Source organism: Corvus moneduloides, chromosome 1 (genome assembly GCF_009650955.1).
Source record: "Corvus moneduloides isolate bCorMon1 chromosome 1, bCorMon1.pri, whole genome shotgun sequence".
In the NCBI taxonomy this organism is placed as follows: domain Eukaryota; kingdom Metazoa; phylum Chordata; class Aves; order Passeriformes; family Corvidae; genus Corvus; species Corvus moneduloides.
Window position 1 is genome coordinate 121,975,760 of NC_045476.1, and position 21,670 is coordinate 121,997,429.

The window sequence follows — 21,670 nt, forward strand, 5'->3', positions numbered from 1 at the left end:
TCTTTACAGTTTGTTTCTCTTCATTTTTTTGAGAAGTAGTTTTCAGAAAAGAAACATTTTTGTTAAAGGAAATAAAATGGCTTCTAGGAAGAAAGCAAGGAACTGACCCCTTCCCTTTTGTAAAAATCACATTTCAGGAGAAAAATTTAGTCCTCTGAGCTGCACAGCAGTATTCACTTCTGTTATTCTGCTCTCCATCAACTGCTAAGCAGATAAAGATTTTCATCAATTTCATGTGAATGCAAGAGAAGAGTTTTGATCTAAGGTATATCATATTATCCATATCACTGTCTTGTAAGAAAATGTGAGAAATGTTTCTGTGACAAGAAGATTTAAGAAGAAATCAAGTCCAGTGTTTGGGCTGGATGGGAAAGACAGGATTCATCTTCATAACTTTACATGCCTGAAATACAAACATATATTTCTGAGGCAGTAAATGCTGGATTCCCATGGTCTCTGGGTAGCCTGTAGGTGACCTGCAGGCATCTCTGAGGCTGTGAGATGTGTGATACATCTTACCCATTTCTGCTTCAGAGTGAGGTGAATTGCACACAAGAAATGTCTCTTTCCACTGACTCTAAAGGGAATCTGGATGACTGGCTCAGGTATAGCCATTTCCACTGTGCACACTGACATTTCACCAAATGCTGATTCCTAACCAAGGAACCTATGGCAATCACTGAACAGCATCTTAAAGCTTAAATAGCATGTATGCTATGTGAGCTGTGTTGTGAAACAGGGCTGGGAAGGCAAGAGAAATAGAGTAGGGAACCATCCTCCAGGAACGAAGGCAGTGCCAGTCCTTGTAGGAAAAAACTGGCAAACAAAGCGAAGCTGGTGAATAAATAAAAGGGAGCACTAGTAGATGGTGGAACCTACAGAAAAGGAAAGTTAGCTTTAGCTTTGACACAAGCAGTGTGGTTTCAGAGACACAGGAGTATCCAGTGCCAAGAGGCAAAGGAAAACGCCAGCATGATATGGCAAATATTTCTTATCTAGATATAGCAGGAAGAAGACAATCAAGTTCCAAGCAGAACAAGGGAAACGGAACTCTAAGAGTTGGTATGGAATGAAATACCATCTTTTTACTCTTTGCATTGGACAACATTTTATGAAGGAATAAAAGTTTTCCTGATAAGTATGTTCACCACTTGGATTAGTGTCTGATAAATGGAAAGTGTCTGATATGAGTAAAAGTTACTAATAGAGCTTATCTACGTTTTTTACTTGGTTTACTATCAACTGTTTCACACTGGAGAAACCTGATGTCACCAGTGACAGTGGATCTGCATTTAATTCTTTTGTATTTGTTTGTTTTAACCATACGTTAATTCCACCTGCCCTGTTTTATTTGGTGTCTTCTGTTCTGAGTCAAGTTTTCAAACATAAAAGTAAATAAATTAAAACCCAAATTCCTTCTTGCAACTTTTGCTGGTCTTTGGGAGCTAATAAGAGCCAGATTTTCAAAAATTAAAATGTCATCATGCCTACATTGCTTGCCACAAACATGCCATTTTTTTAGCACGTAAGGTGAGTGTTTAGGCAAAGAATTATTAACACAATTTTTTGCTTGATTTGTGTAAGTCAAACAGATCTGAGTCGTATGCACTCAGTAAGCCGCAGTGTAAAAAACAAAGCAAAGAAAGATTTTGCATTATTATTAGTAGTAGTATTATTAGTATTTCATGTATTTACCCCAAAGAGAAAAGTCTTGTTGGTGAAATTCATCATATCTAAACAAAAGACTGGCAGCTTAAGTAAGTATATGAACAGGGGGAAGGGAGACTTATTTCCTGAGTTTCAACAGATGTCATACTTAATTGGTTGTGAAATAAACCAGAGCTACTCTCGGCCTGTTTCCCTAGTTTCAGCTGTGAAGACACTTTTAAACATGTGCATTTCCCTCCTGCTTCCCATAATGAGGGTGTGGGGTGAGAATCAAACCTCCAAAAGGAGTAAAGCAGCGTGCACGTTGCATACAGGCCTTCAGATACACTAATTAAACAGAAGTGAGCGTTGCATCCTTTGTCCCTGTGAGATACACATCAATACAGCATGAGCCACGACAACTCTGTGGAAGGGTTACTGCACTTGCCTTCTGCTAATATCAGGAAGTCACTGGACTATCCCATACTGCACATAGTTTTTCCACCTTCCTGTATTTTCTCTCAAAACCACCCTTTGTCCTAAATCACAGCATTGTCAATATACTACAACTAGTTGAAATGGTATCATTTTTGTATTTTTGACAGAGAGAGCACCTTAGAGGTTGGGGTTTTTTCCCCTTGTGGTCGTTTTCTGCTAGGAGCAGCTGAGTAACACCACATTTAACACAATGGCAACTACAAAGATTTTTTAAAAAAGAAAGGACTGTCAAGTATAAAATATTTTGGCTGCACATAGTGATGGACACAAGAAAACTGAGAACGAAACTTCTCACAGACCAAAACCCCAAACCTTTTCAACTGCGGCTAACCACCAGCCAGTGGTATGGTAATACAAATAAAGTCATTTGTTTTTAAAGGGCTATGGCAAAGAATGTTAGCCATTCATTTTATGCCTTATTGGATGTAGCCCTCTAAATCAAAATGCTCTTTTGAGCTTTGCAAGAAAAAGCTAAATATATGATAGGTGCCTCTCTGTGAAACTCAGTAAACAAATAGTAAAAAAAAAAAAAATTGGAATAGTGTTTGTTAAAACATTTCAAATGGAAATGGAATGAGAATTGTGTATAAAGAAAAATTAATGCCAAGGTTAAATGCGTTTAATTCACCTGTGGCAACCAAATTGAACAATATTTGTTCTTTTAGTTTAAACTTGGAACCCAGATCCCAGAGGTGCTAGGAGAGAGCTTTAATCCCTAGAAAAAAAATTCAAATTCCCAAAGAGTGTGATGAAAACCAGTATAATCCTTCCTGAAGTGAGAAACAAAATAGAAAATACTTTTTTTTTTTTCCGATTAAAACAAGAGCAGTCATCATGATCTTTATTCTTTTAATGTTTTACAGGTCTGACTTTCGGCAGATGACCTCTCTTGTTTGTCCCTACATGTTTTCCAAAATATAAAAGTGAAATAGAGTCCCAAGGGCACTGTACTTGAAAGGTTATGAGAGTTAGAGAATTTTAACCATGCCTGCCAAATCAGCAGATGGCTTGTGATTATAATTATATGCATCAATAAAACGAATAATCTTTACAAAATTTGAATTTCTACTAAAGTAAGGGATTTAGTAAGCAGATGCAACAGAATGCATTTTCTTTAACCCTTTTTGTAGACAGTATTGTTTATCACAAAAATAATGGCAAGGTTCTCCATAGATTAGCTTGAACATACACTTGAGCCATAAATATATGTTTCTTTTGACCAAGTGTCAATGCTATTTAGTGTGATTTATGTGTTCAGTAGCACTCTGTTCACTAAATGTTGAATGCTTATATATAGGATGATTCCCATCAGACCCATACTTCAAAATGGTCTTTAATTTTATAAAACGTTAGAGATACAATGAAGATGTCATGTGTACTCATTCTCTTCATTTTTGTCGCAGTGCTCATTCTTTCTGTTTAGGATTTGGTGACTTTCCGTGCCTCTTATGGAGTCTGAGTTAACCACATTATTAGTGAAGAAAATAATTTTTCCCCAGTGTGGGATATTTAAGAAAGGTTTTGTGTGTGTGTGTGTGTTTTGGTTTTTATTTTTAGATGGCAAGAAATTAAATTACTGAAAAGGAAACATATTAATAGGAAAAAAAATCATAACTGTGGTTTTCTATGACCCCTGATCTTACTTCCAAACTTACTTTTGTAACAAGATCATGTGTGTTAGATTGTGTCAAACCTCTGCTTGAAGTAGGAGAAAATCATACATTAGAAAAATTAAACGAAACAAAAAAAAGCCCCCCTAAGCCAAATTTATTTCTGGACTGCCTCATAAAAATGCTATTTGAAGACAGGATATACATATCCTATAATTCTTCTAATAAAGTAAGGAAGAAAAAATTTGAGAAGAATAAGTATGTTTTCAAAAAAGTCCCTGCTTGGCATACTGTAGCTGTCTACCTACAGTATTTTAACATTTATTTTAGTCAAACATATAAATGTGAACTTTTACTTCAGGATGTATGTTTGTCTTTTTATCTCCCCTAGTATCTCTGACTGCAAAACAATATTTTTATGCTCATTAAAAAGTGGATTTTTACTTCAGAAATGACAGAGCCATTACTCTGTATCATGTAAATCCTTCTTAGCATAAGGATTATTGACCTGATAGTCCATAACGGTGCCATTGGAGCCATTACGACTTTGCTGTGCCAATCCAGATGCTGTACATGTGCTTCAACTTGGGGGCAGGAGGGGCAGCGAAAGTGTCAAATTTTCTCTTGAGATTTAGGGAACTGACCTAGTGACTCTACCGCTGGAAGAAGAAGACCACTGTTTAGAAGAAATTGAGATCCCCGGTCCTCGCTCAAACCGATCTTTTGGAAAAGTTCTAAAGCATTTTTTTAAATCTAATGCCTAACAGTGCAGAGTTCAATACACGCCTTTACATGAAAATCGAGCTCTTTTTCACCAAAGTTCCTTAGTGGAGGGAAAAGTTTGCATATGAACCCAAACCTGAAATATGTGCTAGCAAATGTTATTTGAATCACTTAAGCAAATCAATAAAGCCCTCATCTTCAAAACACACACCAGCTTTACTGTATTAAACTGAGGCACCAACCTCACCTAGCGGAATCACTCGTGTATAAAAGTTTTTGTTAGTGTTCACCTGCCCAAGAAGGTAAATCCATCGTCATTCTAAAGTAACTTTTGCTGATAAGTTATCACCTTTTCTTGAACCAGAAGTCTGTTACTTAGAAAGGCAAGAGTTGCTAGTGTCATTAAAAGTCTTCCATGAACATAAAAGAGAGCAATTCTCCTCTAAAGAAATTTGATGTAAATACTAAAAAAGTTAAGAGGAAGAAAACCTTTTTTATTATTCATTAAACAATATCTGTAATCTGAAGTACTTCAAGAGAATTAAAATCCAGAAACATAGATTCTGCTTATGTAGTTTTTAATAATCCCCAACTATGCGCACGATATCTACAAAGAAGTGACCCGACCCCAGGTATATATGTACACTTCCAAAATCAATCAGTTCAGTAACAGACTTTGGTCTAGATTCTCTATACACTTGTGGATATAGTAGAATACAAAGTTTATTCTGCATGTTATCTGCTATGTTTTAGTTTGGCGTGACAGCGTCAGGCCTTCATGAGCTTGTCAGTGACTTTGGAGATACTTGCTTGTTTGCCAGGAATATCAGATATTTTGGGATAACTGGCTAGAAAAACTATAAACATGAGAAAAAACTGATTCAGAATTATTCAAATCAACTGCATAATACCATAAAGCTTTTCAGATCGGCGTGCACAGCTCATGGTGTTGTGCCCTGGAACTGTGCACTAAGATAAAGGTAGAGGCCTCCTATTGGATCGCAAAGTCCAAAGTCGAGTGAAAAGTGGTTTCTAAAAACCTGGAGTGTTTCATACTTTATCAGGGAGATCAGATGAATGACATTAATTATCAGAAATCAAGTTTTCTTTGTCTTTTCTCTTAGGTGTACTAAAGAAATGACAAACGAGGAAAAAAAATGAAGCTGCGAAAAAGTACTAAAACTTACTGAAGCTCAGTCTGTCGGATTACAGAATGTAATTGTCAGATTACAGCAGTATGATTTCTGTAACACTGCTCCATGTGCATTACCCCTACGAAACCACTCTTTGCTTTTAATTGTATAAACAGCTAAACTTATTAATGTGATGAATGCTGAAATATCAAATATCCTTTACTCTTGTTGGTGTAGGTATGTAAAAAGGATACATGACTGTGTCACAGGGATATGCTAATTTTTAAAAGCTTTGGGGATGCACCTGACATCAAGTATCTTGGAATATTTTCTGTTAAAATAAACTGAAAACTCTATATCAATTAGAATATTTTAAAGCAAAACTATTGTAAGACTGAAGCTTGCTAGATCTCTGTTCATCTAGGTTTGAATTATAGGACTTAGAAAGAAAGCTTCTTTTCTGATGCCTGAATATCTCATACTTGCTGAGGTAACACAAGAAAACATTGCTGAGATGTACACAACTTTAAAAAATATGGAAAATAAAAAAAAAAAAAAAAATACACCATTTTACTTGAGTTTTGTTACTTTCTCATTGTATTTCCTGAACTGGAACTACTGGGAAATGCAAGAGCAGATATAACTGCAGATATAACTGCAGATATATACCTAATATATACTGAGTGTCAGGTAACCAGGATACTACATAGGTGAATATAGTTTTTTGCATACATGAACTTTTTTAATAAATATGCGCACATGGATTTGTATATATGCATATTCTCATACCCCTTTGCAAGGAATCATCAAATGTATATGTTAAAAATGTCACGTTTTATCTTAGGGTCTGTAAGCTGTGGTGATAATTCTATTGCCCATGCAGTAAAAAGGATGTTCCTGGGTAAGTGACATATCATAATAAACTGACTTCTGTGACCTGTGAAGAGTTTTAATTAAGGGGTCAGGTTATCCTGATATGTCTAAATACACATATATTGGCAAGTTTTTTCTAAATTTAATGTCTCGCAAAGCAAAGCAAAGCAAAACATAGCAAAGCAAAACAAATCAAAAAACAAACAAAACAAAAAACCAAACCCCCAAAACCCAACAAAACATCAATTGTAATGCAGACTGAAATCTAAACCCCACTTCTTTAACAGTCTGTATTCGATAAAGCATTCTTAAAACATATGGTTTGCAGTGGTTTTGCAGGGAGGAGAGAAGAAGCATTACTTAACGCACACAGGCATCTTGCAATAATATCATGTTGTTTTGAAGCTAACATCCCCTGAGCCTCCAAAGTGCAAAGCAGACAGAAACATTTTAGTAATGCAAACAAGACTTTCCGGCGACTTCCTGTTGCCATTTTTCAGCAAAATAAAGGGTCCTGAGGTACTAAACTGAAGCACTACTAGAAAAGATTTTATCATTGGTTACACAGGCAGGCACCTGCTATTATAAGATATCAGCTGAATATTTTGCTGCTGTGCAAAGAAAATAAGTAATGACTGTGCAACTGTTAAGCAGTAATCTTCAACTCTTTAATTTCAGCTCACGTAAAAGACAACACAGAGAAAGACATCACGTAAAAATCTTTTTCAAAAATCCCAAAATTATAGTAGCAACTTCATTTATATCTGCATACTTGTAAAAACCGTTCCAGGGATTTAGGGGTGTAAGTAGCTGTCTAGTGGATTGAAATTTGTATTCATATATATAAGATATTTTCAGCAGATTTTTAAGAGAAGTAAAAAGAAACTTTCTGTCTGTAAAGTTCATCAGAGGTAAAGTACATCTGAGAAAATGATTACTGTGTGGCAGTTCCTACAAGGAATATTTAATTCATTAGACTATAATTGAAATATCCAGTTCACAAAACATCCTGTGTTACTTTCGGAATTCCAGAAACTTTTGTAAGCTGGCAAACCAGACAGAGAGAAAAGGAAACAAACAAACAAGAAACAAACCCAACCTTGATTCCAGAGACATTTTTTCTCCCCATCATGAAGTGACAGAGGGGGGAAAAAAAATCCCTTCATTATGACCTACTTGTCTAGAAACGGACTTTCAACCCCATGGTTAGGCTAAGATTTGCTCTACTTTCTCCCTAGGGCATAATTGTCAGACTGACTTACCGTGTGCCTTTTAGCCTTTGTTCTGCCTCTCACGCTGACATCAGGGAAGCAGTGATGTAGAATAAAGCAGGGGTGGGCTAGGTTAGTCCACTGTTTGTGTCGTTGTGTGGTGTGCAGGGACACTCTGTGATACTCTAGTGAGCTGCTAAGCTTTTTTTGTAGGCTTTGTGTCATTTACTTAACGACCAATCTCATTAGCTGCCAGGGTACAATGGGCTGATGCATTTTCTATGTACATACTCTACACAGTGACCCTCAAGGTTGCCGAAGGTCTATTTAATCAGTCAAAATGCTGAATATATTTGCAGTAAATCACAAAAAAAAAAAAATACGGGACCACAGAGGTATCTCACGAGTGTTTACTCTTTCCTGGGAGTTATTTGCAGGTAATAAACTGATAGGAGTTGTAGGCAAAAGCAAGGGCAAAGAAGGGAAAAGGGCACTCACTGGGCTTGCACTGGTCACCTTTAATTTAGGGAACCTTGGGGGCCCTGCATATCGCTGTGTCTCTGCTTGTTAATTTCTCCATGCAGTTCATGCTTCAGTGTAATCATGTTATCACAATTAAACCCCTTCAAATAAGAAGAGCAGGAGTAACAAAAAACCACAGCCTTTCACACATTGGGGAGGGGATGTGTTTGTGTGTGTATGTATGTGTGTGTGATATTTATTTATTAACTTCCTTACTACAGGCAACCTCAGGGCTGGCATCTTTGCATTTCTAACCTCTCGTCAGTTACAAGGTAAAACCCTTTTAACTCTTATGAAAAATGAAATGCTGAAAAGCCCCATGAATCACGACAGCTGTCCATAAGTAACAGGGAGAGTTCTATTGTCCATCTTGTCCCTGGATAAAATGAATACTTTACAGCAGAGGCTGTTCAGCTTGGCTAAAGAGTATGGGGAGAAGGGGAGGAGGTCACTGGAGATTTCGCACACTAATTTAATCTGGGAAAAGGACAGGCACTGCATCTCACTTGAACAGACTGGCGGCAATCTGGGCTCCCACAGAACTATCTCCTTTTGCCTGTGCTCTATTTATTCCTTATCTCTGTTTACCAACCGCTAGGTCCCTTTCATTCACACCACGAGGCCGTTCTCCTACTATCAGTCAGCAGCTGACACTGTGGAAGAGCCTCAAAGGCAAAAAAAAAGGGATCAAAACTAAACCAAAGCTGTATAAACAAAGCAACAGTAGAAGTAAATGCATAAATCCTAATTCTTAACCCAACCCACAGGGTGCGAACAGAACCTTTATAGTAAATCCAACAAACCCACCACAGTGAGCTATGGGCTACAGAGGAAATGGGAAAAGCCAAATATCATTCATGAAATCACCATCTGAAGCAGAAACATTGAAAATAGGCATTGGAAGATATTTAGCTGGTTTCAGGATAACAGGTTCATCAGTCCTGTGTATTCCTCAGCAAGTAATGAGGCACAGGTTCACCTGTGTGCCTGGTAAAAGACGAACGAGAGATTTTTCCACTTAAACCTTAGCTAACTTTGCACTCATTGCTTGTGATTTAGATTAAAGTAAGTAGATGCAACCACTTTAAAGAAAAATCTTTATCTGGAGATTGTGGTAATTTGGAAAACTTTATAGCTAGAACTTGAACGTCAATTTTTTATTGAAGCATTTGTCCAATTAATTTTGGCTTTAAAACTCTGGATTTTTAAACATCACCCTTTCTCAGTTGTTAACTTATACTTTTCACTCATACTCTAAGTTTTTAGCACTTAACATGAAATGCAAATGGGTGAAGACAAGGAAAGAAAAGATCAAGCTCGTGAGTCTAATAGAAGAGTAAAGCAATAAACTACATTTGGTGTTCTGGGTTAGGATTATTACAGTGGCTTAACCATGCGTAAGTCTATTTTCTAATTTCAGTAGTCCCTTATTTTGTACTCTTAAATTGACTTAATATGAGACAAGTTGTGAATACTCATAGAAAGACACCAATATTGTTCCACTGAAACAACCTAACTTTTTAAACCTACACAATCTGTAACTCCCAAAGTAGGGATATTCTTTCTGGAAGAGGAGTTATGCTTTCAGGACTATTCTCAACTTTACAAAAATAGTGGTTAACAGCATATAGCCAATATACTGTCAACTGACTGATCAAAATAATTATAACAATTACAAAGAAAATGTTTCTCATTATCAAAGATGATCAACTGGACCTAATTTCAGTTTTGATTTTCACCTATGTGCATTATGAGCAATGAAGTCTTTACTACTTGGATCCTTTTTTCCAAATGAATTAATGAATTAAATTTATCCTTTCACCAGCTGCTAGGCAGCAGATGGAACCATTTCTGAAGCCTTGTTGAATTCAATCCATAAAACTCATTTCCTAGGATTAGCAGTCCAAAGTTTCTTTTAATGTTTATATACCGCTTGGGATTTTGAATTTCATGATGTTAAACTTTCAATTTAACTATTTTTTTTCATTTCATATCAAACAAATATGATCGTTTGGATTTCTATAGCTTTAGAACCACACATTTCAGGTCACATAAGGACAAGAATTCATTTCAAAAGCAATCAAGTAATGCAAGATTGGGATCTGGGTTGGTTTTTTTTTTCCTTTGTTTTGTTTACATTACAGCACTACCATAGTAACCATTTGTGTTGTACTCATAGATTAATTTAGACTGGTAAAGTTTTATTGTCTGCAACTTTGACAAAAACCTTTGCACAAAAATTTAATCTTGCTAAGCAATTTTTGAAAGTTACTGTGATCTGAGGCTGTATTTGCTATTCACAGAAAGATGACATTTTCCTGAATTAAGTTTTTCATGCACATAGTTTTTATAGTTGACTTCGTTGTAAGGTGGGTGGGGTTTTTTCTGTTTCTGAGGGGGAAAATAAAAAGTAGCAAACGGTGTCAGTTTTGTGAACACTTTAGTAAAGACGTTTTTCGGTGCAGTAACAGGAAATATTAATCAGCTGCAGTACCCTGGACAGCTCCTCTTCTTTCATTTTCGGTATTCTCACCTCTGCTACCCATCTCTGTCACGAGAATCAGAGATCAGGGGGCTTGAACTGCAATTTCGGTCACAAAGATCCCTATTCATAAATATCTGAACAAATTAAGTTATAATTTAACCAAAGTTTCTACTTTTTAGAAACCTACAAGAGAAAAAACAAAACAAAAAGACGCCCTTTCCCGCTCAGCATTCAAAGACATATTTTATTAGAAGTCTTAAGAATAAAACATCATGATGTCAAGTCTTCCTGTTATTCAACAAAGTAAATAAAACTTTAAAAAAAAAAGTGATTCGTTGTTGTGTATAACAGTGATTTCCGCTAATTTGGCACAAGAAATCTATATTAACCTAATAATGCAGTAAGCCAAGAAGGCCACATAATAATAATTACCATTGAGTAATTGAATATTTAGAAGGAGGAGGAAAAAAAGGAAGACTGGTAATCTTAGCCTGCAGGCATGAAAGTACTCTAACACAAAGATGATATTTACAAGTAAAAACAAAATGCTCCAAAACTGGGAAGTTAGGAGGCAAAGCCTATATTTGGAAATTCCTCATTCCAAATCTGTATTATTTGTTAGCCACCTTAGAGCAGAAATATATTATTGTCTCAGAGAAAGCTTTCATCATAAATGCTGTACTTTTCCTCAAGAATTACAAAACCACTGCACAGCCAAACCAAAGAAGACACATCTATGCAATTAACTTAAGTAATTTAATTGACAAAAGAGGTAGTAAATGGTAATTTTGAATCCCACAAAGCTCCTTAACTAGCAAAGTTCACCCCATACAGTTTTACAGTTTAAGGATAAAATCTGGGATTTGTGTTTTTATAATCTCTTAAAGGAAAAATTCACAGCACCTTGCACAAGATTGTCTTGGTATTTACATATGAAGGAAGACAAAAATCTGAACTAAGTGCTTTGTTAAAGACAAAAGAAAGTCAGAGAGAGAGAGAGAGCTATTGCTCATCAGTGTTAAACAGACTTTCTCTAGCATCAAATGCTATTTCATAAAAATTATCCTCCTGCAAAATGTTGTCCCAGAAGGTCCATTTCATTCTTCAACCTTGCCTGATATTACTGTCATTTAAGTTTCTAAAGATTTTCCTGACACATACATTCATTCTAAAGTAAAGTATTCTCTTTTTAAATCAGAAGCTCTTAACTCACTCTCTGAATCCCAAATAATTTAAAGGACAGAAATGCCATGCTTTGAAAGACCTTTTTTCCCTTAGAGTAGAGTTAATAAATATATTGATCAGCAATTTTCATTTCAAAAGCATTACACCATGATTTTAAAGCATTCTAAAACATCATGAGAAACCTCTCTGGTCTGTAATACAGAACTGCAAGTGAACCTGCATCTATCGAACAGTTCCTACAAATACACTGGTCCCACTCTCTCCCTCTCCTGCCTCATTTTTTTCTCTCTCTTTTTTTAAAAGCCAGTCTTTAAGTTCAGTAACTTTTCAAAATGAGAGGAAAAGTGTCCTTGTGATCATTTCCTCAAATCAAATAGCTAGAGCTGCAAATTTGCACAATTGTAAAATGTATATGAACAAAGGCTTTACTGAGGCAGTATAAATGCAATTACACCATGACATTTTATTCAGAAAGCCTTCTCAAAGCAGTTACAAGTAGCTATTTTTTAATTGAGGCCCAAAATAGCATTTAAGATAATGACCAAGCATACAGCATTAGTGTCATTTAAACAAAAAAGAAAAGTTTGCAGAGAGCATTTTAAACATGGATTAAAACCCCTCAATCTTCTTAATAAAAATCTCTCAAGATTTTAAAATCAGTATATGGACAGGATTATTTGCTTTTTGCAAGCTTAGAGCACAAACGAAAAAGAAAAGACAGAAAGTTACTAACAGTACAAGTTGCTTAAACATCAATGGGTTCATAGTGTGAAAAAGTTGTTAAACTTACTTTATTTTTGTTTCCAAAACTTATATGTTTCTCCTCCCTTGTGTGCTGAACTGTGCACTAAAGCTGTGTCTTTGAAAGGTAGTTCCCATGATATGACATCCAGCGCCTTTGACTGCCTAGAGATAAGCACCTGCGTTTGTGTCCCCTCTTTACGTCACACCTCCCTATTCAAACCTTCTCAATATGATTCACATTTGCACATCAACAGCCTCATGCGCATACACAGATTTTTTTCGGCTCTGGGCCCAAAACTTTCACTTTAATTTTCATCACATGATTGCTGTGGCATATGTCCTTCCAAACCTCCCATATATCAGTCATCATGCAAATGAGATGGAATATCACTCCTCTGCAGCAGATGGCCAGGGATGATAACAATGGCTCAACAGAGGAGATTCAATGTCCCTGACTTTATCGCCACGGCAACAACAACCTAAAATATATGTAATGGAAGTGGTGCTTATTAATTTTGCAGGCTCGAGTGTTCTGATTTTGTGAGTGAATGGGCTGAGTTAAAAAGGGGGCTGTGTCCTCCTGCCTCTAGAAGACTATCTATAAAAGCCAGGGACCTGGAAATTATTTTCAGTGACTAAGAAGGCAACAGCCTAGCAATTATTTGAGTAATTAGGTGTAATTCCTCCCTGTAGGCCTTGTACCCTCCTGTGCTTGTTTCACAGAAGCTCGTGAATTAGACAGGCACAGATACTGAAAAGAAAAGTGCCTCAAGATATAGCAGGAGAGCTTGCAGGAACTAAGCTTCAGTGATATGACACTTGGCCTCCACCAGGCTTGGTAAACACAAGCCCCAAGCCATAAGTAAATAGAGGCCCCACTCCACAAACACAGACCAATTAAAATTACAAAGGCGGCCACACTTCTGGGTGGGGCTGGGGGAAGCTTTATTCTGCCTTGGTCTCACTGTGAGCTGCACACATAATGGTCTCTTAGTTCGGAGCACTAAGTACCGTATTCCATTGCTATCTGTCACTATCAAACCCAAGCACAAGGCTCTCCCCGGGCTGTGAATTTCTCCCTAGGGATTGATCATGCACCTTTAAGGAAATGTTTCAAAGTGAATTTTCTGTGTGTTGTCTTCTGAATGCAAACCAGAGAGAAGAAGTAAATGCAGCAGTTTGCTATTTATCTTCAACAGATTAGCAGGCAGGAATAGCGATCACCATTTTACCCCTCAGCAAGCAAAATAGCCACAGTGTCTCTTCACACTGTTCATGCCACAATTGTCACATGCTTTAATACTTTGGGTGTGGGAGTAACCATTTGATTCCTCAGAAATAAAGTTCAGCTATAAACCGTCTGTTTAACTAAGGAAGTATACTTCTAAAAACTATTTGTCTTTTGTCCTGTTCCCCGGGGAAGACCTTAGAAAAATGGAGATTCCTTTGTCTCCCTCTGCAGTAGAGGGGAGGATGTTTAAGTAAAACCGATGAAACACTCTGGAAAAGCAGTGGATCCATCCTGTTAAGAGATTTAGTGCAGAATTGAACCAAGGAACCTTGCTACCCCTTACAGGAGATAATTCCTCAAAATTGGTAAGACTGTTGAAAGCAATTTTCAATGCTCTCCTAGTAGCCCACATACCCTGAGCCCTAAATTTAACACCAGAGAGGAGACACTGAGTGGCATCTGAAGGAAAATTGGGATGCCAGATGCTTTCTTGAAGTGAGTGATAGAAAACTTCAGAGGCAGTGCTGGGCCTGTGGATTCTTCTCTTCTTTTGTCAGGGCTCAACACCATCTCAGCATTGCTCATGTTCTCTAGTAGTATTTCCATTTTTTATTAAACCTGTCTTCCAACTGAAAAAAACTACACAGGCACATTTCTATTGTGCACTAATGTCATAAACTTACAGAACATTTATTTATTTATTTATCATGCGACTGTACATCACCCAGCACTCTCACCTTTAATAGATACCTAGTAATAGATACTACTGGAGAAAAAATGGGTTTAGGTCCCAAGAGAATAATTTAAAAAATAATAATTATAAAGTAAAGCTTATTGTTCATCTTTACCTCACACTTTAGTGTGGAGTTTGCAATTACATTTTCCAAACATAGTGTTGCAGATGTCTCTTGTTTCAGAAAAGCTCAGCTAAAATGAAAACCTAGACCTTTTTTTTGTGTGTGTATATGTCAGTTTTTTTGTGTTTGTGTGTCTGTGTGTGTGCATGTGCAATAAGATTCTAGAATTGTTTATGTCCATGTTCTTTACTTGTGTATATTTAATTCTCTGCCTTGCTAATTTGAAATAATTCATGAACAAGGCACTTATGGTGAGATGAAGAGAAAGATTTGGTCCAAGCCTATGCAAAGCTCTGAAGCTCCTTGAAGTGGATCTGGAGTTGGACAGAAAGCCAATACACAGAGTACTTAAGGAATGATGTTTTCCTGACAGCTTGTGTTATTTATGGGACTGGCCACTGTCTTCTGAACCAGATGGAGTTTTTTCCTAGCCTTTTTTTTTTTTCCTTTTTCTGTGATCTGCTGTGCATGGCCTTAATTGATCATAGACACTGGCATTTAGGTCATTGTCTTTATTTTTTCCAGGGTCAAGTATAGTCCTGGACTGTGAAGCACCTCATTTACCTTAAAGATGCAGCTCATTTAACAGAGCTATTCAGATCCTCTTGAACATGGGAAGAACATGGGACTGAGAGGATGAGTAAAATTTGTAGATACAGATTACTTTTTCCTGTATGATTACTATCTATATAGTTGCATGTGTAGTGCCATGCATATTGAAAACTGCTTCCTAAAAACTGGATTTGAAAGGTATTTGTTACATTCCACTGAAACACTTAAGTAAGAAAGAAAAGATCTTTGTCATTAAATCAATCCTAATTAAAGTTCAGATTTAACACAACTTAGCATTTTGCATGGTTTGGAGTCCAGTAAGTAATGGAAAACTGGCAGATTGGATTGTGTTCAGTATCCATTAAAAAAAAGTTCTTAGGATGTAAGTGCTTAAAACTTAGCAAAACTTTAGGTTGCAGCAGTCACCCTATTTTAATCCTCTAAGCAATAGGAAGTTCAAAGCTTCCAAGACTAATGAGAAAAATGTAAAAAACCTAAATTATCCCCCAAACTGCTACTTAGATAAAAGTGAAATATAATAGGAGAGAGTGATGTCTTGCTGCAGAAACACAAATGAAACAAATGTGCATTACAATATGTAGTAGTTACTATTCAGACTTGTCGTAGTAAGAAATTGTGCATGAATGCTCAGGTGCAAGACTTCATAGCCTTCAACTGATAAATAAAATACTCCTCAAAGACCGCAGACAAAAATGTAAATTAATGGTGGTAATACATCAGATAAATCAGACTGACAAAGAAAACTTCCTTGTAGACTGTACACCAGTTACCTGACTGCTATTCAAGTTCAGGGAAAATTTCAAAAACTGCACAGAATTTTAAATAAGTACCATGAATATTGTACTAAATACTACTAAAGTTTTCAATGTTTTCACCTGAATTTAGCTTATCTTCCAGTTATGAAGGAGAGACTAATAGAGTAAAAAAAGTAGTTTTCCCTCCTCTGCAGAAATAGATGTACTTTCTGTATCCCCCCATCTTACCAAATGATATTCCAGATCTATTTAAAAGAGATAACCTTGTTTCTGATTCTACCTCCCAGACAAAACAGAGATGCCTAAGAGACATCAGGAGACAAAAAATCGAGAGTGACGATAATTATAAAGAAACTTCAACATAGCAGATATATTTCTACTTCTCTGAACAGCTATGAGATCAGCAGAATCACAACTAAACATTCCTGAAAGGGAGAGGCACCAAAGAAATCAGAGAGATTACATGAGACATATTGAATAACAAGCAATATGGGAGATGAAGCTTGATTCTTCACAAAGAGATAAGGGAATGAAATATGCTCTGCTGGTGCCAGTAAATTCATTGCACGCATTGGCATCATCAAGCACCAAGTGCAGAGTCATTATAGACAATAACATTGCCAAAGTTGCCAAACCCATGAAGCACCTGGTTGAATAAAAAGAATAAATCAGCCTGGAGTGAGTTATTTTACCAGGCTTATGCTGAGGAAAGCTGGCAGATATATACATAACATAAAAACTACAATTCATTAAACATTCAACTTTGAAATGACATTTAGAAAATGTACTAACCATGTTTGTACAACATATTACTTCAAAAATGTCAGTTTAGAGGAATAGAAAGGAGAAGAAGAAAAGATACCTGAAGTAATATTAACTAGGGAACAATTATCCAATTAAAATTATATATTGGCTTGTGGGAATGTAAAGGTTTTCAGCATGTTCTCTATGAAATACTCTATTCCCTAAAATAACAGAAAGATTTCATCTTCTCTCTAGCCAATTTCTTTCTTAAATGTTTGCTCAACATTGCCCTAGAGAAAGCCAGCAAATTTTGAAGTACTCCTTTCCTGCCAATAGATTATATCACAGAAAGCTGAAAACAGACATTTCAGGTGAGTTTTCTTGAAGCCTCTTAGTGCAGGCATGCACCCAATTCTCTCAGGCCTTCTATAAACATACGCAGAGGACTATGGAAAACTCTCCAAGCAAAGGATGTAAAAAAGTAATCTTAATGGAGCTTGTTGTTGGGATTGTACCTCATTGACAGCAAGATTTGAATAGTGCTGGATAGAGTTGCAGTTTTATGAAACTCAGGCAGATTTAAAACTAGGGGGAAAAGAATTGTCTTTTTGCAGTCTTACTTACTTTAAAATATAGCCTTAATAAGTAACTGAAAACAGTTATTTAATAATCACTGAAAATTAGGTGTAGGTGATGTCAAATACGGATTAATCCTTTCAAAAACTCACATAATAAGGCTAAATAGTAACAAATTTTCTCCGCTCTTGCTGCTAATTAAAAAAAGCTTCAAACACATCCTTCTCCTAATCATTGCATTATTAAATGCATAAATAAAAAAACAATAATCATATTGCTATTGTGGTAACTTTCTATTCTAGATACTACCAGATTTTCATTTGCATTTTAGATAGCTGATCAGCTGGAAAAATTCTTTTGAGTCACAATGTTGGATCATGTCATATATTAGTAATTTTCAAGTCTTGACTCAGAAATCAAAATTATTCTGTTTATGTAAACCTTATTTTAGAGAATTTTTGACTTCTAAATTATTGATCTGTTTGCTGCCTATTTTAAGTGTTTGTGAGGGTATGTGCCATTCCTACCTTTCACACACCATCATAAATTTTAGAAGGTGCCATAAATGTAAGAAGTAGGGGTGATGCCTCTAACTTCTACTGTTAGCCTCGAAAAACTTCACCATGAGTATCTGCAGCATCAGACTCTTGTTTGGGAATATAATTATTTCTAACAGACCAAATGAGCCCTGACAATGTTAATACAAAGCTCACCTAATCCAAATAGTACTGAGAAGTACAAAACTCAACATAGCCGTCTAAATATCTTGATCTCTGTCTTTCCCTCAATTCCCTTCATATTTTTCCTTATGTATTTTTTATTAAAGCTTACCTATCACAACTAGGATCATTCCAGTTTCTGTTTGGGAAACACTCTTTCTATGATTTGGACTTGCCTGCAGGCAAGTGTGTCTGCTTGCTCTGTTTCTGTTGCTCACATGCCACGGTTTTCCAGATTAGAGAATTCAACAGGTAAACACCCATCTGCTGAACACCTGTCTTGCACTCTAAGTTCCTGTCCTCATATTTCCTTTGGCTTCCAGCTGTGGTTCTTCAGAGTTTTGCAGTTGATAGCCATGCCTTGGGAAAGCGCCAAGGCAACCTTTTCTGCTGCTCTCTCAGCAACATACACAAAACTCCAACACCTATTGCCAGCAATGTCTTACATGATCCCTGACAGCTGCTTCCTCCAGGGAAATCCTGCACATCATTTTCCTTCTCCTTTCTGCTTATGTGAAGAACATAGTTCTTCTCCAAAGAAAACCCTAATGATGTTCTTGAAACATCTTAGCATTCTTGGGTTTTAAAAATTCTGTGTGGTGCACCAAAATTCAAATGGGTCTCAACATTAATTATCACAATGAAAACAGCCAGTCGAAAGAAGCATTTTTAAATATATCTTTTGTGGATATGAAGACAGAAGATATTGGCATCTTCTTCCTTCTTTAACTCGCCAGGATTTTGGCACAGGATTTTCCTTCTGCTTCTAAATTTTTAAGATATATTTTATAGAGATATCCTATTAAAACCACTCTGACTTGTTCAGTAGAACCATCTTCCTAGTACAGAGATTTCTATTATATTTTTTAAATCTTGTCAAGTTTCATTTTTTTTAAAATTTCTGAATTTATATTGTTCAGGGTTTTTAATAACATTAAAATAATGTTGCTGAACTTTGAATAAGTTTACTGGAATGTGTTCAAAGAGTTAAATTATGCCATAAGACACAGTGATCTCATAAGGACATCTTAAGCGTTGAGTGAAAAGGATCCAAAGTCTGTGTATGCAATATTTTGAGTATATGATCACAATTGGATTTAAATTTACATTTTGTGAATCTTGTTAGGATTTTAAAATACCTTACTAATGCAGTAAACAATTACAATACTTAATGTTATAACACAGTGTCCGCACAGAGTGTGCAAACTCTGGCTGTCCAAACAGCTATAAATAGGCACATGTAAAATGACTTCTGTTCTCAAGTATCTATGTGCAAATATATATTTTATATAAACACATAAACATATATATGTAATGTTTTTGCATAATTTATTTAAGCCTTCAGGGCAGAAAAATCTTCTTTATAACACTGAAGAGATAATTTTAATAGAATGGAAATAGTATTATAAACTTTTTCCCAGCAGTTTACACAAAAGTAAAGGAGAGCCATAAGAGGGGTTTTTTGTCTTTTTTTTTTCCTCAGTGAATCAATGAGACCTATAAGAATGCCTGGTCTTTAATCATAAAGTATTTAAAAAGCTTAAATCCAGAAAGGGATAACAACCATCTGAAAAGAGGGGGAACTATATTTCCAAGGACTAGACTTGCTTTCTTTTCTTACACACTTTGATGAACAGCCTACATGGCCGGAGGCTACTCTGGACCTAATCCTAGGAAATGAGCCAAGCGTGATAAATAAGGCTGAATGCTGGGAGTGGCTAGTGTAAACCACTGTGTCATTAGTCACTAGCCCTCAGTAACTAAGTATATGTTTTCTTCTGGCATTTCTAAAAGCAGTCTTTAAATTAAAAGCTCAGCCATTCCCTCTGTGTTGGAAATGTCAACCAAGAATATGCAGAGAGCCCCAGAAACTAATCACTTGCTCAAAAACTCCAGGTAGATCAACATGTGAATTATGCTCCGCTTTGAGAGATACACCACACTCCCAAACATGACTTGCTTTTGAAAATATTGATCAGACTGCCTAGTCCTATGTCCATAAAAGTCACCAGCAAAATATTCTTTCTGTCAGCAGCAGCAGAAAAATTAGCCCATCCCTCCTAACAGAGAAAAGGCAACAGGGTTTTTAATTAAATCATTTGAAAATAATTTTAACTAATAAGGGCAGATATGGCAGCAACTGTAAAAATCTCCAAAAACCTAAAAATTTAAACGTGTTAATTTTTCCTTACTTAAACTTTGTAACAGTTAAAAAACTTGTCCTCAAAAAAAAAAAAAAGCTAAAAATAAAACCTAATCATCACACCCCACTAAATAAACAAAAAAAATCCTCAGCTATTCTTCTTTGCTTTTGGAGAAAATATGGCAATTTGTATTCCAATTTTACAAGCCAAAGTTACAGGGGGCTAAAATAGGGCTTTATAATGGAAGTTGATTGCAACCCTAACTATAGAGGGGCTACTGCCTTTCCATAATAAAGAGCTGCACATTTCCAAGGAGGGGAGGAGAATACTGCTCTGCATGACTTCTTGCAATTTTGCTTCTTTAAATTAAGGTTGTGTCTCGGGAACTTTCTTAGTTCTTTTGAGCATAAAGTTTGATATTTCACTTCATGTGGTTTTAATTCCGATCCTAGCACACTGGCATTTTGCAGTTGATACATTTTAGAAAGGGAAAATTAGGAAGCTTTGCACTTTGTCAGAGCTGCGATCTTGGATTAGTTTGGGGTTAGTGGTTTTTTGGGGGGATTTTTTTTTGTTCTTTTGTTTTGGGATTTTTGTGGTTTTTTAGGCATTTTTTGGTGTGAAACATATGAAAAGGCCATGCAGGCTAAAGCAGCAATTTAAATGTGTTTGGATTGAGTTTGCTTTCTTTGTATTGTCTTCTTGCATAATGGTAGAATGATTTTTGGCTGTTTAAATTTCAGTCTGGAATGTGTGTTGTTTTTCTCTTTTCTGGGTATAAAATGGGTGAGACCACAGAGACAGTGTCAGGAATGTAAACTGTGACCATAATAACCAGTGCCCAGGTATGATATTATTAGCCTCAGTTTTTATTGCAACAAGGTTTGACTAGCAGTAAATGTTTTTCAGTCAGCTGGATGTTTCACTACCATTAAAGGCTACTGACAAACAACAAACAGCAAGTAAAAGGATGAGATTATGCAAATTTAAATTGGGATTGTTTTCAAATAATTAGAAGTCATAGTGGTGTGAGTTTTTTTCAGTGTCTTCAAGGGAACACAGAAGAGATGAGATATGGTAAAATGGACATCCTTGGAGGAATGATTTAATTGCATGTAAATTCAGATATACAGTCTAGTCTCCCAAACTTTGGTGTAGATTAAAGTCCATTCTTATCTGTTGTTCGTTGCTTCTAATATCTGCAGAAAGCCATTGAGCTAGATTTTGTGTTATGTCTATGATTAGTGAACCTAACGCTTTTAAATGTTTTCATTACAGTGATAGGTGAGAACACCCTTTCAACTTAAAGAGCTTTGCATTAAGGCATAAAGCAGGCAAATTAAGAGCCTACCACACTTAAAAGCACAATTCCTGGGTATAAAGACGCTTGCCTTTTTAGACACAGGAGGCAAAAAACTTCACTTGTACAAAAGACAGGCT

General features: G+C 36.2%; 1 protein-coding gene across 6 annotated transcripts in view; it reads right to left on the reverse strand.

Annotated features, from left to right (window-relative positions):
- The window catches only part of ST18 (ST18 C2H2C-type zinc finger transcription factor), a 169,028-nt gene that overhangs the window by 87,428 nt on the left and 59,930 nt on the right, over positions 1-21,670 (reverse strand). The window contains exon 1 of one of the 6 annotated variants that reach the window (XM_032125126.1): positions 12,678-12,772. The exons of the other annotated variants lie outside the window; for them this stretch is intronic. The gene's annotated coding sequence lies outside the window, so the exon portion shown is untranslated. Of the gene's footprint in view, positions 1-12,677; positions 12,773-21,670 lie in introns of those variants that run through there. 6 annotated transcript variants of the gene reach the window in all.